The 16,516-nt window shown below is 49.4% G+C and overlaps 1 pseudogene; it reads left to right on the top strand.

Annotated features, from left to right (window-relative positions):
- The first annotated feature begins 245 nt into the window (after nt 1–245).
- Nucleotides 246–1,281, top strand: LOC118975354 (60S ribosomal protein L10a-like; annotated as a pseudogene).
- Nucleotides 1,282–16,516: the final 15,235 nt, after the last annotated feature.

Raw genomic sequence — 16,516 nt, 5'->3', positions numbered from 1 at the left:
ACCTGGGACTTGAGGCCTTTTCCACTGAGTCAGCATGTGCCTTCACAATGTCAGCTTGCTTCACTGCAGGTCCATCGCTTCCTCTTTCTGGAAGATGCTGTTTCGAGAATGGGCAGGGAAATCTTTGCAAGCTGTAAACAAGCTGTAAATCGTGTGTTCTTCACTAGCTCCTTGAGGGCAGGGACATGTCTACTGTGGCTGGGGTCCTCCACAGATGGGCACCCAGCAAATGCAGTGATCCATTTTTGGCCACTTACGGGACTGGAGTTCCAGATAACACTGGCGCATTAGTTCCTAGGGCTGCCCTAATAAAGCTCCACAAACCGACTGGCTTCAGACAGAAATTTTTTTTGCGGTTCTGGAGACTAGAAGTCAGAAATTAGGTGTCAGTAGTGCCTTCCTCCCTTCGAAGGCTGTAGGAAAAGATCCTTTCCCGTTTCCTAGCTTCTGGCAGGCGTCTGCCACCCGCGGCTCGTAGATGCACCACTCCAATCCCTGCCACCGTGGTCACACAGCCTTCTCCTTGTGTCTCACATCTTCTTCCCCCTATCCAAATATTTTCTACTTATAAAGGCAATTGGAGTTCTGTTCCAGTTTTTGCAGCACGAGGAATCACGAGCAGCAGATCTCCCTTGACCCCCGCTACGAGGTGGAGCAGGAAGTCCTGCCTGGGAGCCAGTGCAAGCTGGGTGGAGCTGCAGACGGCTCGAAGAACTATGACCCTTAGAGAAGGGCAGATGCTTCTCAGGCACCGTCAGGCTTAGGTCCACGCCCTACTCCAAGTTCTCTGTGTGTGTTCTGGGGGACCAGCAACGCTGTGATGAGGCCAAGGCCATGGACATTCCCCCATGTGGACATCAAGGCACTGAAGAAAATCAACAAGAATGAGAAACTGGTCAATCAGCTGGCCAAGAAGTATGACACCTTTTTGGCTTCAGAGTCTCTGATCAAGAAGATCCCATGAAGCCTGGGCCCAGGCCTGAATCAAGTTCCCTTCCCTGTTGAGCCACAATGAGAACATGGTGGCCAGAGTCGGTGAAGTGACATTCACAATTAAGTCCCAGACGAAGAAAGCACTGTGTCTCGAAGTGGCTGGTGGCCATGTAAAGATGACAGATGCTGAGCTTGTGTGCAACATCCACTTCACTGTCAAGTTCCTGGTGTCACTGCTCAGAAAGAACTGGCAGAACGGCCGGGCTTTGCGCACCAAGAGCACCACAGGCAAGCCCCAGAGCCTGTACTAAGGCACAGCTTAGTGAACCATGCTGCTACCATTAAAAACAAAACAAAACAAAACACAATTGGATTAGGGCTGTAAGAAATGTCCAAACCTGCAAGAATTTTTATGAATTTATTTGAGTCAGACTGATGGCAATTGCTCAGAAGCAAAACCTTGACAGATTGAAGAAATGCTCTGGAAATCGGCAGTTTGGCATCTTATTTCAAACATTACAGTCAAAAGAGGTGGCATAAGGGGGTTACATGAAATCCATCGATGACGGATTAGGGAGGCGGGAGGAAACAAAGAGGGAAGGGGGGGCCTCTGGGATTGGATAAAATCACAAAATGATAGACACATACCTCTTTCACACAGGTGGGTACGGGATGGTTAACAGTCAACAATGAACATGATAACAATAACAATGAGGAGGCTTGTGGTCTTTCCTCTAGTGCCCTGCTTGTGCTTTGAGGGGTCCGAAAAAAGGAAATTATCTTGGCATTCCAAAGGTGTGTTATCATAGATGCGCAAAGGTGATAGACAGGCTCAGTCAAGCTAAAGATGGGCTTTTGTCAGGGAACATTCTAGCCTAGGACACGACATGATCTGCTTTTAGTCAGAAAGTTTGAACTGCAGACCATCCTATGTGGTAGCTTTAGGTCTCTGAGTTTGTTAGGCTGCCATGCAGACCGCTGCTGAGCTGATGAGGTTTAATACGTGGCCCCTTTTTGTCCACACGGTGATGAAGACGAGTCTTGGCCCCGTTGAGCTCACCTGCTACTGCCCTAAGACACAGCCAGTGCATTGGTNTAACAGTCAACAATGAACATGATAACAATAACAATGAGGGGGCTTGTGGTCTTTCCTCTAGTGCCCTGCTTGTGCTTTGAGGGGTCCGAAAAAAGGAAATTATCTTGGCATTCCAAAGGTGTGTTATCATAGATGCGCAAAGGTGATAGACAGGCTCAGTCAAGCTAAAGATGGGCTTTTGTCAGGGAACATTCTAGCCTAGGACACGACATGATCTGCTTTTAGTCAGAAAGTTTTAACTGCAGACCATCCTATGTGGTAGCTTTAGGTCTCTGAGTTTGTTAGGCTGCCATGCAGACCGCTGCTGAGCTGATGAGGTTTAATATGTGGCCCCTTTTTGTCCACACGGTGATGAAGACGAGTCTTGGCCCCGTTGAGCTCACTCTCTACTGCCTTAAGACACAGCCAGTGCATTGATATATAACAGGATATTAGCTTGTGGAAATCAGGGTGGGGGGTGGAGGGGAACAGGGTGAGAGTGGTGGTGAGCTATTTTTAAAGTACAAGATGCACAAGGAAGACCTCTGAGGCAAAGAGGTCTTTGAGAACAGGATTGAGGTCACAGTGAATGTCAGAGATCTCTACCCTAGATCTCTGCCTCTAGAGGTCTAGGGTAGAGACAAGAGCAAATGTAAAGGCCCTGAAATAGAACTGTGTTTGATGAGTTCAAGGAACACAGGGAGAGGGCAGGTGATAGGGGTGGCCCACCAAAGGTGCCAGGGCCAGAATGGAGCAGTGGGAAGGCCGGGGCTGGGGGCTGGGCATCCAGCCCTCTGTCCAGAGCTGCTGTGCTTGGGTGGGGCAGGCCTTCCAAGTCTTCTGGCTCATGAGTTTCACTTCCTCAGCCCCACTTCCCCCATTGTTTCGCTGGGTGGAGGCTGGCCATCCCTGGCTCTCAGTGCAATGCCATTCTCACGTTGTCTTTGCCAGATAATAAGAGCTGAATTTTTTTTGCTACTTGGTATCGAAGTTCAAGTTCCTAAAACCCCCTCTTCCATTTTTCCCTTGTTTCCTCCTGGGGATAGGCCTGAGACTTTTCACTGTGTCCCTTCATGGTTTGAGGCTGGCTTCTGTTTTCTTCTGGGAGGAGGCAAGTGGCCTCCAGGCCCTTGCAGGGGTGAGCTCTCCATCTGGCTCACTTCTTCACCTCCTTCAAGACCTTACTCAGATGTCTCCTTCTCAGATGAGTGCCCCTGATCACATTATTTAAAAAGAGCACATCTCACTCTGACCACCTCTTTCCTTCATTCATTTCCCCTACCACACCGTCTAACCTCCGTAGGCATGACATGTCAGTGTCTCACCCACGCCCCATCCCCATCCTGCTAAACTGTAAACTTCATGAGGGCAAAGATTTCTACCTTTTCTTCACTGATATAGCTCAGACCCCCTAGAACGGCACCTAGCAGATCGTAGGTACTCAGATATTTGTGGATTGGAATGAATAAACAAGTGAATGGGTGGTGAAGAATGGTAGAGTCCAGAATGATTACTCCCCCACACCTTCCTCTACAAGGGAGCTGAGATGTAGAGAACAGAAAGGAATTTTTAGAACACTTGCAGACTGTGCCGGAGTCAGTGCTAGAAGCAGAGAGACAGCGGAGAGTAGAGCTGGACTCAGAGCTGCTCTCAAGGAATTTGCATTCTAATCGGGATGGTCAGTTCCCTCTTTGAACAACTCCAGGGGGCACCGTTTTCATAGAACCCAGTGTAAGTGGTGTCCCTGGAGTTCTTCAAGGTGGTCGCCTGTGGGTGAGGCAGGCTGGGACAGGCTGTAGATGGACCATGGTGTGGAGCTCAGAAAAGAGAGGAGGTACAATTGTGCAGGGTATGATAGCTTGGAGGGAGGGCTCTACCCAAGAAAGATCATCACCAGCCCAAGGCCAGAAGGGGCGTGGGTTGAGGACAGCCTCCCTCTGTAGTGTTCTCTGTGCCCAGCACTAGGCCCAACCTGGGATCAACTCCCCATAGGTTAAGGCTTGGCGGGTGGGCAGTGATGCCCAGGCTCCAGTCTCGTGAGGAGAGTTCGGGCTTGCTCTGTGCCCAGCCTCTAACACAGGCTCGCTTCCCTTGGTTCTTCCCTCTAGCTGGTGGCTCTTCACTCTGGCTGCACAGCAGAATCTAGAATCCCCTGGGGGGTTAAAACAACAGCAACAACAGAACCCTGGGTGCCAGGGCGCCATCCTCAGCGATTCCACTTGGGTGGGGCCAGTGTCTCCTCACCAGGTGATTCTCATGTGTGGCCCATGGGAGCCACCGCCCTAGAAGTCCTGCTGTCGTCTCACAACCAGGGAAGGTCCGGGTGGTGGACTCTTAACCCTGCAGCTCCACAGAGAGAATTTAAGGAGTCTGAACGTGAGTGGGAATAAATTATACGTTAATTTCCACTAACCTCCAACTAAAATTGAGCGTTTTTTTCCACTGTGAATGTGGGTGTCAAACCACAGTAGTGCCTGTGACTGTCACCCAAAGAAATCACAGACATTTTCATATGACTTCACGACTGCTGTGGGGCACCCTGAAATATAATTTTGAGTTCATCCCTAGATGAACTCAAAACAAGAAACAAGAGCCTGCGTTGCAGGAGGGTGACAGTTCCCCGAGTCTCTCTGGACTCCAGGCTCCTTGCTGCCTTCTCACCTTTCCGCCCGTCTCTGTGATTGGTCTGTCAGCCAGACGAAGGAGAGGGGTGTCCCAGGGATTTCTGAGGGTGCTGCTTTAGAGCCTTCTTCAGTGCGGCAGACGCAGTCCCCGCCCTCAGGGAACTCACGGGCTGGCAAGGGTATTGGAGCCAAGAATTCAGAGTAGGAAGAGATCACAACCGTAGAAAGGCATGGTGCTGAGGGCGGGTATAAGTGTGCAGAGCAAATCAGAAACAAATGGGTAAATGAGAAATGATGCTCCCACACTCTCACACCCATTCCTGGGCTGTCTAGGGGTGCTCAGTGGGCCACAGCTGTTTGGTAGAACGACCGAGAAGCAGAGACACGAAGGAGCTAGAGGAGCTCGGGCCGCTTCCTGGGCTGCTGAGCTCATGCAGAAAAGGCATCATTTCCAGGCAGCCTGGATGCAAAAGCCTTTGCCCTACTTTCCTTGCGGATTTCAGTGAGGGCGAACACTCTGGGTCACCAGGTCACCATGGTTTGGTTCTTGTTAAGATCCTGAACATTTCCTCTGCTTGAGGACGAAGGTCTTGGATAGAGAAGAGGCTGGAGTGTCAACTGTGCAGCTGACAACAGCGTCCTTGGAGTCCATTCTCCCCCTGCCCCTGGGAACACGCACCCTGTGAAAGGCAAGCACACTGGCGACCAGTTGGAGAGGTGGCAGTGTCACCATGGGGAACTCAATCTCTTGTTCTGCAGCCCAAACAAGATGTGTTTCAATAAAAACAATCACGGTTGTGGGTGGAAGGAGTCCCGGAGCGGGGTGCCCTGGTGGTGTCTGAGCTGCAGTGTATGGTCACTGCGGTGAGCACCTGCATAAAACCCCATCAAAGGGCAAGCCCAGGGGATGGCCACCATGCCACCCAGAGTCAGAGCACAGGGCCCTCAGTCGTGACCTTTTATCCACATGAGGTCAGGACACTGTTCCATCCCCTGGCAAAGGCACAGGCACTTCTTTCCAGAAGAATGTCCACGTATTATTTGAATACTGCACCCTATTCCAGAAGTTATCACCTAAAGTGTGGAAGCCCCATGTTTAGAAAAGAAAGGAAGAAAGCTAGAGACATGGAATGAATTCCCTATGATCCACTGCACAGCTGGAGGCAGGGCCAGGCCCCCAGGTCCCTGCTGGCTTAGTCTGTTGCCCTTTCCCCTCCCGGTCAGCATCTCCCCTGGAGAGGAAGAAGTGGGTTGGAGGGAGGTTGCGCTTCTGGTTCCACACCACACTGGGGAATCCGACTGGTAGAAATAAGCACAGGCTACCGCATGTACCAAAGGTGGCCGAGCCATCTAGTTCTCCCCAGTCCTCACCCTCCCTCCCAGTTCTTGATCCTACTTCGGAAGACCACGAGGTTTGCTCCCTGAGGTGTGCCCTGGAAGATTACAAAGAGTCTTCTAACTTCTTCTGGATCCAAGACTCTCTCCTCAAGCAGAGAAGGGTTTGAGGATTTTAACAAGAACAAACCATGGCAACCACAGTGTCTGCTGTGCTGAAATCTGAAAGGGAGGCATTTGTGCCGAGGGTGCCTGAACGTGGCACCCTCTCAGCATGAGTTGGGCGGCCCAGGCAGACTCCTCTCCTTGGACACCCCTGGGCAGTGATGAAGGGACTGCTAGAGACCCAAGGAACATACTGGACATAAGTAGTGGTCACCCACCCTCTCCCAACTGCCTCCACCTGGAAACAAGGAGCAAAGGGTGGGGAGTGTGCTTCTGGGGCTCTGAATCCCTCCCAAGGGTAATTCAGACTATGGGGGTCTGAGGTTGCCTTTCAGGAGAGTGGGAGTTTCCGAGTAAGTGTTCATTTCAGATATGCTATATCCCTTCAGTCGTGTGTTCTGGTGACTGATTCCGAAACCGTCATTGCGAAGGGTCTGGAGCAAAGCCCTGGGGTGCCTGCTGTGGGCAGGGCTCTACGGTGCATGGAGGCGTGTGTGGGTTTGGGGACTGCCCCCGACTTTCACTCTCCAAGTCGGATTTGCGTCTGTTAAATATCAGCTCAGCCTGGGCCGGTTCATTCCTCTCCTCTTCTTCTGAGTTGCCCAGTTTTAGTCACCACCAACCTATTTTTTTATTGTATTTCTCAATTTCAGTTTACATTTAATATTATTTTGTATTAGTTTCAAGGGTACAGCGTAGTGGCTAGATGGTCATAAATGTTACCAGGCGTCCCCTGATAATTCCAGTACCCACCTGCCACCTTACACAGTTATCACAATATTATTGACTGTATTTCCTGTGCCGTATGCCTTCAATCTATGTTTGATTTCACAATCAAATTAAAAACTCATTGATGAAAAGTCTATCTTAGAGAATATTTGAAAAAGGACTCTAGGTAAGAATGGTTTATGATTAGCATGTCTTTTGCCTATATTGGGGTCCTGGCAGAATTTGTTTTCTCACATTTTCTTATATCGTTAACCCACAGTTCACTCGTCCAAATAAGGGTGGATTCCAGCTCCACCTCTGCCAAAAAGAGCGAGGTTTTTCTGAATTTAGAATTATATATGGGGGCTCCTTTTATGCAAAATTCTCCTGGTTTTTGATGCCTCTGAATACAAAGTGGACAGGAAGCAGGAGCTGCCATGGCCTCCTTCTGACGCCCCAGTGCCCTCAGGTACCAACCTCGGTGAGACTCGCGGGGGCCAGAACCCTCCCCCACACGGCTGCTGCCTCTTGGAATTGCAACAGAAAAAGATTGGAAAGCCACTTCATTCGTGTGTGTGTGTGTGTGTGTGTGTGTGTGTGTGTGTATGGCATTTATTTTTGGATTCTCCATCATTGCAATACAAAAATTCTGTGACTGCTCTTGATAGAAATAAGCATCTCATCCTTAATGAAATCCGCTTGAAGAAAAGGCACCTTTCAAAGGCAGAGACGTTATTTACTATTCCTCACAAACTTCTGAAGATTAAATATGGGACATGCACTACCAATGTGTGATCACTTTTGCATCACTGAGTGGGAAGAATTTTTAATATCCTCTGTCATACCTCTGAAGTAAGGGTGGAGGCCAGCCCAGGAGACTCCTTAGGGACAGAGTAGAGTTTAGGAGTTAGAGCATTTCTCGCACTGGTGGGCGATGACGTGCAGCATGGCAGTTTGGGAATTACACAATCGCTGCATTTCTTCATAGCTCTCTGGACGTACAGCTAAATGAATACTTTCTGTTCCTGTTTTGTTTAATAAAAATAACAAAGGAAGCATCTATGAGGTTAGGAGGGGAAAGTAGCCCAAACAGCAAATTCTATTCCATTCGACCCAATCAATGTGCACGATAATGATCAAAGGACATCTCCGCGAGCTCATTTTTGACCTTCTGTACTTCCTGTACTTGGCTGCCTCTGCTGGGCGTGCTGCCCAGCCAGGGCGCCGAGCTCACTGCAGAGCCTGCCATGGCCCTAAGAGGCAGCTGCCCCTACCTGCATTGCACAGATGAGAAAGGAGGCTCCGAGGATCTCGGCAACCGGCCCAGGTCGGGTGGTTGGAGGTGGAAGAGCAGGACTAAGACCTGGTCCTGTCTGGTTCCAGAGCCTGTGACCCTACCATCCACTATGACTCTGCCTCTGCTTGTTTTTCAGGCCAAATAATTTTTCTTTTTAGAAGTATAAGAGTGAGAAAGTCTGGCTTCAAGTTGCTCACAATCTAGTTAAGAAGAAAAGATAAATAGAGAAAAAGCATTTCCTTCATTGTGCAACGTGGAGCCTGGCGTTCGGGAGTGCTAACTGGAGCATCAGACCAGATGAGCTGAAGTGCAGATGCTGGGATAGAGCCCTGAGGGGATTTGGGTTAATTCTGTCCAGAGTGTTGTAGGGTCAGTGCAGGGAAATGCGGTGGGAAGCAGTGCAGGTCAGAGGGACCAGGATTCGTACCCCTGAAAGATGGGTTAGGTGTAGTGTAAGGGCAACCTCAGCAGCTAGTACTTTTTTGGACTTCATCTGGGCCAGGGTTTAAGAGATATACAGGTTTTGATGCATCAAATCCACCTTCCACCCCTCAGATTAAGTACTGGGGCTTAGCCTGTTTTCCTTATGAGGAACAGAGACATAGGCAGGGGGTTAGGGAGCTTTCCTGGCTGATCCCACAGCTAGTACATGGGGAACAGGGATTTGAACCTGGGCAGGCTGGTTCCAAGCCCAGACTCTTGCTACGCAAAGGACAGGATAAGTCACACGATGTTTCCTCTCGTAGAGCACCATTACACTCATCAAAATTGTAATCATTGCTTACCGTCTGTTTTCCCCACTAGACAGTGCCTCCCAGGGGGCAAAGATTAGGTTTATCTCTACCTCTGAGGCCATCCTAGCACCTAGCACACAGAAGTCACTCCAAAGTTTTAAAAACGGACAAGCAGCATTGGAGGGAAGCAGAGGATTCCTTTTCAAGAGCAAGCCCATCAGTGCCCTGTGGTACGCCATTCGAAAGCTGGTGAATATGGCCCTGGCTGGTGTGTCTCACCGGGTTGAGTGCTGGCCTATGAACCAAAGGGTCACAGGTTCAATCCCAAGTCAGGGCACATGCCTGGGTTGTGGGGTCAGGTTCCCTGTTGGGGGTGAGTGAGAGGCAATCACACATGGATGTTTCTCTCCCTCTCTCTCTCCCTCACCTCCCCTCTCTAAAAAAAAAGCTGGTGAACATGAGCACATCTCCTTACTTCCTCCTCACCTCAGTTTCCTCCTCACCTAGGTTTCCTCATCAGCAAAGTGAGGATGATAACAGAGGTGCAACTTCAGAAAACAGTCCACCAGTTCCTCACAAATTTCAACATCCAGTTACCAGATGACCTAGCAGTTCTACTCCTGAGTATTTACCCGAGAGAACGGGAAATACATATATGTTCACACAAAGGTTGTACATGAACACTCAGAGCAGCATGACTGTGCAAGCCAAACCACAGAAGCAACCCAGACGTCCCTCAGTAGACGAACAGAGCAACGGAATGAGGTGCAGCCATGCGGTGGGGTATCACTGGGCACAAAGAGGAATGGAGTGTGGGTAACGTGTTCAGCATGAGTGATCCTCAAAAACACTACGCTAACTAAAAAGGCCAGTCATCAAAGACCACATGTTATACAATTCAGTCTACAGGAAATGTCCAGAATAGACGAGTCTGTGGAAGCAGAATGTAGATTAGTGGTTGCCAGGGTCGGAGAGCAGGAGGAGTTGGGACTGTGGGGGTGGGGGTGGGGGGAATCGACTCTCTACCATCGTTTAGTTCTTACGGTTGGACTATTTACAAAAGAATAAAACTGGGCACAAGACTAGGTTAACAAGAGAAAAACCAAGTTAATATGTGCACGGAGGAGAATCACAGTTCAGATCGTAAAATGAGGCTGAAAGAAATGGTCAAGCTAGGTACGTTTTGATACTTTTTAGACAAAGGAACAGTGAGTTTCTGAGACATTGACAGAACAAAGAAACTTAGTACTCATTAGCAAGGACGCTAAGCTAGGTTTGGGCCTGGGTGATAAATTAGTAAAGGAGCTGCAAGGTTGGTTTATACAGGCTTTGTCGTCTCTGGGTTTTATAACTCTTGCGATAAAGTTGTCTCTCAGCCTCAGGGAGGGCAGCTGTCGCGAGATCTGTGTCCTGAACTTAGAGGAGAATCAGAGAGCTCTTCCTGCTCCTGCTGCTTCTCAAGTGATTTTAATTTTAAATCATTCATATGCCATTGTGAGATGTCTTACAGGAGTGACTACTAATGGGTACAGGGGTGTTTTTTGGGGTAACCCAAATGTTCTGCAATTTGGTACTAGTGGTGATGGATACTAACACACTAAAAAACCCCACTGAATTGAAAGGGTGAATATTATGGTATGTAAATTTTATCTAAAAAAAAAAAACACACGCCCTGGCTGGCGTAGCTCAGTGGATTGAGCGTGAGCCTGCGAACCACGCGATCGCGGTTCAATTCCCAGTCAGGGCACATGCCTGGGTTGCAGGCCAGTTCCCAGTAGGGGACTCACGAGGGGCAGCCATACATTGATACCTCTCTCCTTCTCTCCTTCCCTTTCCCTCTAAAGATAAATAAATAAAATCTAAAAAAAAAAAAAAACAATAAAAGTGAGAACAAGGTGCTAAGTTCTACATAAATTTAGGTTGGCTACTTATTTACATCTTGTAGGGGATTTTGGGTTCTGGTCTTAGTCTCAACAACAAGGTGGTTTTCCGTGGTTTTATTTATTTATTTATTTTGGCCCCTGGTCTTGTTCAGATGCGATGCTAAAAAGAAAAGCAAGACGGAGCGAGGAGACACGCAGGTTTGAGACTGGGATCCCCGTGCTTGTGGCTCCACAGGTCTAATGTGTGGGGGGTCGTGCAGAGCACGTGGCCAGGGGACCAGCCAGCTCTAGACTCGCTCGGCCTAACATTCCAGAATTCTCCCTGCCTTTTGCCTCCATCTGCTCTGCCACCATCCTGTTACAAGCCCCCATTATTTTGTGTCTAAACTACTGTAATCATTCATTCCTGAAGTATTTACAGAACACCGTCTAGTGCTGCTGGGCACTCTTCTGGGTACTGGGGATCAGTGGTGAACAAAACATGTGAATTAAATCCCTGCTCTCATGGAGCGGATGTTCCAGCAGAGTCAGACAGTAAGCAAACAAATATGCAAATTGATTGATGTGTTAGCAAATGGTAAGTACTCTGGAGACAAATAAAGCAGAGGAGGGAGGCAGTGAGTGTTGGTTGAGGAGTTGCAATTATAAGTTTGGAGGTGGGGAAGGCCTCTCCGAGAGGTATCATTTGAGCAAAGACTGGCAGATGATGGGGTGAACCACGTGGATATCTGGGGGGAAAGTGTTGCAGGCAGAGGGAATAGCCATTGAGAAGGACGCAAGGCGACTGGCCTGGAGCGGTCCTGTTTGTGGAAAAGCAAGGAGGTCAGTGTGGCTGTGGGGAGAGAGGGAAGGAATGAGGTCCAAGAGGTAAAGGAAAGGGACACCCCCTACGGTCTTAAGGTCATTTATTCTTTCTTCTCTGGAAAACTTTCTGGTGGCTTCTAGCTCCTCTCACCTGCAAAGTTTGACATGGTGTCACCCCACTGCCCCTCAGACACCAGAGCCCCCTCCCATTTCCCCCTCACTGCTTTGCCAAATTCTTTCCCACCTCAGGCCCTTTTCCCTTGCTGTTCCCTCTGCCTGGAAAGGCTTTCTCCCGTCTTCTCCTGGCTGGCTCGTTGCTGTCATTCTAACCTCAAACTTCACCTTTTCAGTGGATCCTACGTTAAGTAGCCCCTGCCCTAGTTACCCCATTACTGGTTCTATTTTCTTCTCACTTTATGACTACCTAAAGTGCTCTTGCTTGTCTTACATGTGAGTCGTCTGCTGTTTGCCCCCCTAAAAAGGAAGCCCATGAGGTCAGGGACCTTCTTGGGGTCATTTACTTGGTATCCCTGGATAATATCCCCTCCATAATTACCTATTTGAATGCACAGATGAATCTGATGACCTCATACTTCTGGGAATTCCTCTGATTGAAGGGGTGGCTACTGGGTGTCACCAAAGCTAAGCTTTCCAGAGTAACTTATCACTGTGCTATCCAGACAACCTTTGCCCTGGGGGGAGACTGTGTGTACCTTGGGCTGAGACCCAGAATTCTTTCCTTCTATCTCTGTTAAGGATAATGCTCTATGCCCTCCACCTTCTGTTTGCCCTCAAGATCTTTCAAGGTCCTATCTGCTTTTCTCCTAATCTCACTGCAACGGGCCAGTTCTCTGAATCCTGGGGTTAGGGAGAGCTTCTGAAATGACTGACCTCTGAGATCTGAGAACTGGGACAGATCTGAGACAATACCTCCGGGATTGTCTGCTGAAGGGAGTCTAGAAAATTCATGTTATAGGTGGAGACACTGCAGCCTACAGTAGGGAAATCCTCCAGTCATGGAGAATTGGATGAAGGTCCTAGGTAGAAGGCAGGGAGGTCTAATTCTGAGCATTCACTAAAACCTCTAAAATTACATGCACAGTTTTATGGTAACTGTCATTTTTCTGAGAAGAGGCTTCATCGGTGTCTTAGGCCGTGTGTAGCGAACGGCCTTAGGTGTTAGGAACACTTTGAGGGGCATGAACTCCTTTGAGGCAATCCTAACTGAACTCCTCAGGCTGTTCTGTCACTGTTCTCCTTGTGAACAGCAGTGCCAGCCTCACAGCAGATGCCCCCAAACTATCTACTGAATGAGTGAATAAATGAATTGAGTGAGGAATGAATAAATAGATTAATGGATCGATAGGTGAAACCATCTCCTGCATTTCATTTCGGTACTTTTTACCAAGTCACGAATGTGAGACGTGAACCCTCGCACAGAAAAAGGCCTGAGGACGTGGGATTCTTATCGCCTCGTTGCCCTGTTGGCCTCCCCCTCCTGCACCACCTCCCAGGCTGGCTGCACATCTCTGCTTTGGGCGTGGAGCAGACCTTGAGTAACAATCTCTGAGCCCTCTGTTGGACCAGACCGTCAGCTGACCTGAAGGGGGTTCCATCTAACGTAAAGACTCAAGCTTTCCCTGACTTTGCCAGGTGTTAAGGAACCCAACCTCCTGCTCAGTTTTAGTCCTTGGTAGCCCAGCTTGGACAGGGACAGGGACAGGGACAGGGACAGGAGCCAGAGAGGGGTGAGTGGCTAGAAGTTCAAACTTTCCTGCCTTTTCCTGTCATACACTAGTGATTCTCCTGGGTGTTTGTTTGGTTTGGGATACAATAAGGACCATTAAAAAAAAAGTCACCGGGCCAATCCTTGTGTTTTAGACCTCAGACATGTTGGCCAAGAAAGACCCAGATCAAGGCTCTGGGAACAATTGAGAAAGGAAGAGTGGGACTCAAGGCTGGGAAGGCAGCCAGGTGGAGAGTGTTCCGGGGGGGGGGGGGGGGGGGGGGGGGGGGGGGGGGGGGGGGGGGCAGGAGGCTGGGGGTTGGGGACTGAAAACGTGGAGCTTTCACTGTCAGGACCCTTATTGTGAAAAGGGCTTCTGGCTGTGACTTTCGTTAGGAGCTTTGAGAACTTCCTGCGGCTACTACGGGGAAAGAGCACCAGACTTGGAGCCTGGTCTGAGCCTGGCTACTTAGAAGCCGAAAGGGCTGGGTCTTTGGAGACAGAGCTGGCCCTCTCTCTGCCTGGTGGATGACTTAGGACGACATGCTTTATTTTTTTCTGATCCTGGGATTCCTTGCCTGCACAATGGGGACCCTGACACATTTTGATCCCCACCACGCTGTTAGCTCCTTGCCCGGGTACTTGGTGACAAGCTCAGGAGAGGGAATGTCTCAGGTCCCGTTGGGTTGCCCTGCGGGCAGTGCATGCCCTTCATTGCTCCTGATCCACGCAGGGCCCCTTTCCTGTGTTAATGTTGAGCCTCCTGCCTTGCACTTACCCTGAGGAACTTCTCTTCCCCCAGAGTTTTTAGTCCTTCTCCTGCCTCATTTTCTCCCCTGGCCCCTTTTCCAATGACCTCTCACAGTACTATTTTGGGGACACTACTTGCTGAAAGTTTTAGACAAGGAAGGTGAGGAATTCTGTGCCAGTCACCCCATTTAAGGGTACCTACTGAGTACGTACCTTTGGGGAACCCTCTTCCTTTAGCTGTGTCTAGTGGGAGATTTCATTTTCTGAACTGTTTTGAAATCAGGGAAATTCAGACCAAACTGCCTAGTGTCCTTAGAATGCAGCCCTGTACTGGTGGAGAGGGTCCTGCTGTCCTCTCGTCTCCTAGACGGGACTGGATCTGGACGTGACTTGTCCTGGATCCCCTATCTGGTAAGGAGCTGGGACTCCTCGAGGCTCCTTGGTGACTTCATGGAACCCAGGGAATGATCCGGGGGTGCAGGGCAGGCTGACATCAGAGCAGAAGCTAGCCCTACTTCTCATGCTTGGGTTCCACAAATGTGGCTGGCTCACAAAGTGGGTTGGGCAGAATTAGCGATTAGTAGGCAGCTATGGAATTCCCTTCTCACCTACTAGGTGCAGGTGCAGGCCGGAGAGAGAGGAGGTTTCTCTACAGGTGGAATGATACCAGAGGATGTTTCTTGTACCCTACTTATTTCAGAGAAAGCTTTCTGGATTTTTTAAAGCTCTAGGTAACCCCAAAGTGCAGCCAGGTTTGAGAAGTAGGAGGCTACAGAAAGGGAGCTGTCATCCCGGGCTCCCACAAGACCACCTGACCTACAGAAAGAAGAAGCAAACACAGCGAGTGTAGAGCGCTGTGGAGCAAGGAGCCAGGAGACAGGCCCTGTTCACCCCCTCCTCTGGGACTCTGGGAGCCTCGGCCCAGGCCCCGCCCTCAGGCCCTCTGATGGGCTCAGCTCCAGACTGACACGAGTTGAGGCTGGGCCCAGAACTTGGTTAATGTCAGAATCACTGGGGAACTTACAAAAAAGCATACAGTAGTAGCTTGGTACTAGTTGTTCATTTGTTCCAGAACTTCTGAAGGAACTACTGACAAATGCTGAAATGGGCATGTACCGAAGGAATTTTTTCTGTAAGAAATTTTCTCTTGTAGGGCGGGGTCATGACTTACATAAGTTCTGGCAAATGGGACAATTCCCAAGCAAGCAGCAAGTGCTGAACCCTTTTTTCTCATCAAAATGCGACGCGTGCTGGGTTTGATGAGCTCGGAAGCTGAGGAGTACCGAGCTGACTGTATAGACTACCGAGCTGACTGTATAGACTCCGGCGGCCTAATGTAGGAGGTCTGAGGCTGGTTCTGGAATCTTGTTTGTTCATTTTTTTAAAGATTTTATTTATTAATCTTAGAGGGGAAGGGAAGGAGAGAGAAAGAGAGAGAAATATCAATATATGGTTGCCCCTCGTGCGTCTCCTGCGGGAACCCAGGCATGTGCCCTGACTGGGAATCGAACCGCGATTGTGTGGTTCGCAGGCCCGCGCTCAATCCACTGAGCTACACCAACCAGGGCTGTTCATTTATTTTAAAAAAGAACTTTGTTCATTTATTTTTAGAAAGAGGGGAAGGGGAGGAGAAAGGAAGGGAGAAAAACATCGATGTGAGAGAGAAACATTGATTGGCTCCCCTCGCATGCGCTCCAACTGGGGACCAAACTCACAACCCAGGCGTGTGCTCTCACCGGGAATCTGACCAGCAGCCCGCTGCTCTGTGGGACACCGCCACACCAGTCGGGGCTTGTTTGTTGCCTCCGCCCATTTCCTCAGCCAAGTTCGAGGACAACTGACTTGAGCTAGTGTGCACCAGAAGGCATTTGTTTGTTAAATACCAATTGTTGGGTCTACTCCCAGAATTTCTGATTCTGCTGATCTGGGTTGAGACCCCAGAATTCACGTGTCCAATAATTTTCCAGGTAATGCTGATTTTGCTGGTCTGAACCGTACTTGGCCCACATACAGCAAAGGGACTTGACCTTGGCTGCATAGTAGGATCACTTCAGAGCTCTTTCAGCTCCTGGCGTACAGGCTGCACCAGATCAATCCATCTCTGGGGCCCAGGCATTAGGATTTTCTTTCCAACACTGCATCATGAAAATGTTCAATTATATAGCAAAACTCAAAGAATTTGACAGTGAATAGCCAAATACTCATCACCTGGATTCTGCCAGGGCCATTCGACTTGGCTCGAGTCGCCCATTCCTCTAACATCAGGGTTTCTTAAAGCTGTAGCTCCCCAGCTTTCAGCCGAGGTTGCGAACCAGGTGCAGTGTTTCTGGGCTCCTCCTCTGATAGGCTCTTTCTGGCTGTGGTTTGCAGAAGCTCCGCAGATGCTCCTTATCCCCACTTCCTGGGGCTTGCCAAGAAAAAAGACATGCATTTATTCAGTGGTGGGTACCTACTGAGTACCTACCTTTGCGGAACCCTCTTC

This window comes from Sturnira hondurensis, unplaced genomic scaffold (assembly GCF_014824575.4).
Source record: "Sturnira hondurensis isolate 20B ecotype Veracruz unplaced genomic scaffold, ASM1482457v3 Scaffold0020237, whole genome shotgun sequence".
NCBI classification, from domain to species: domain Eukaryota; kingdom Metazoa; phylum Chordata; class Mammalia; order Chiroptera; family Phyllostomidae; genus Sturnira; species Sturnira hondurensis.
Note: the sequence above shows the minus strand (reverse complement) of the source record. Positions and strands in the feature narration are given on the sequence as shown.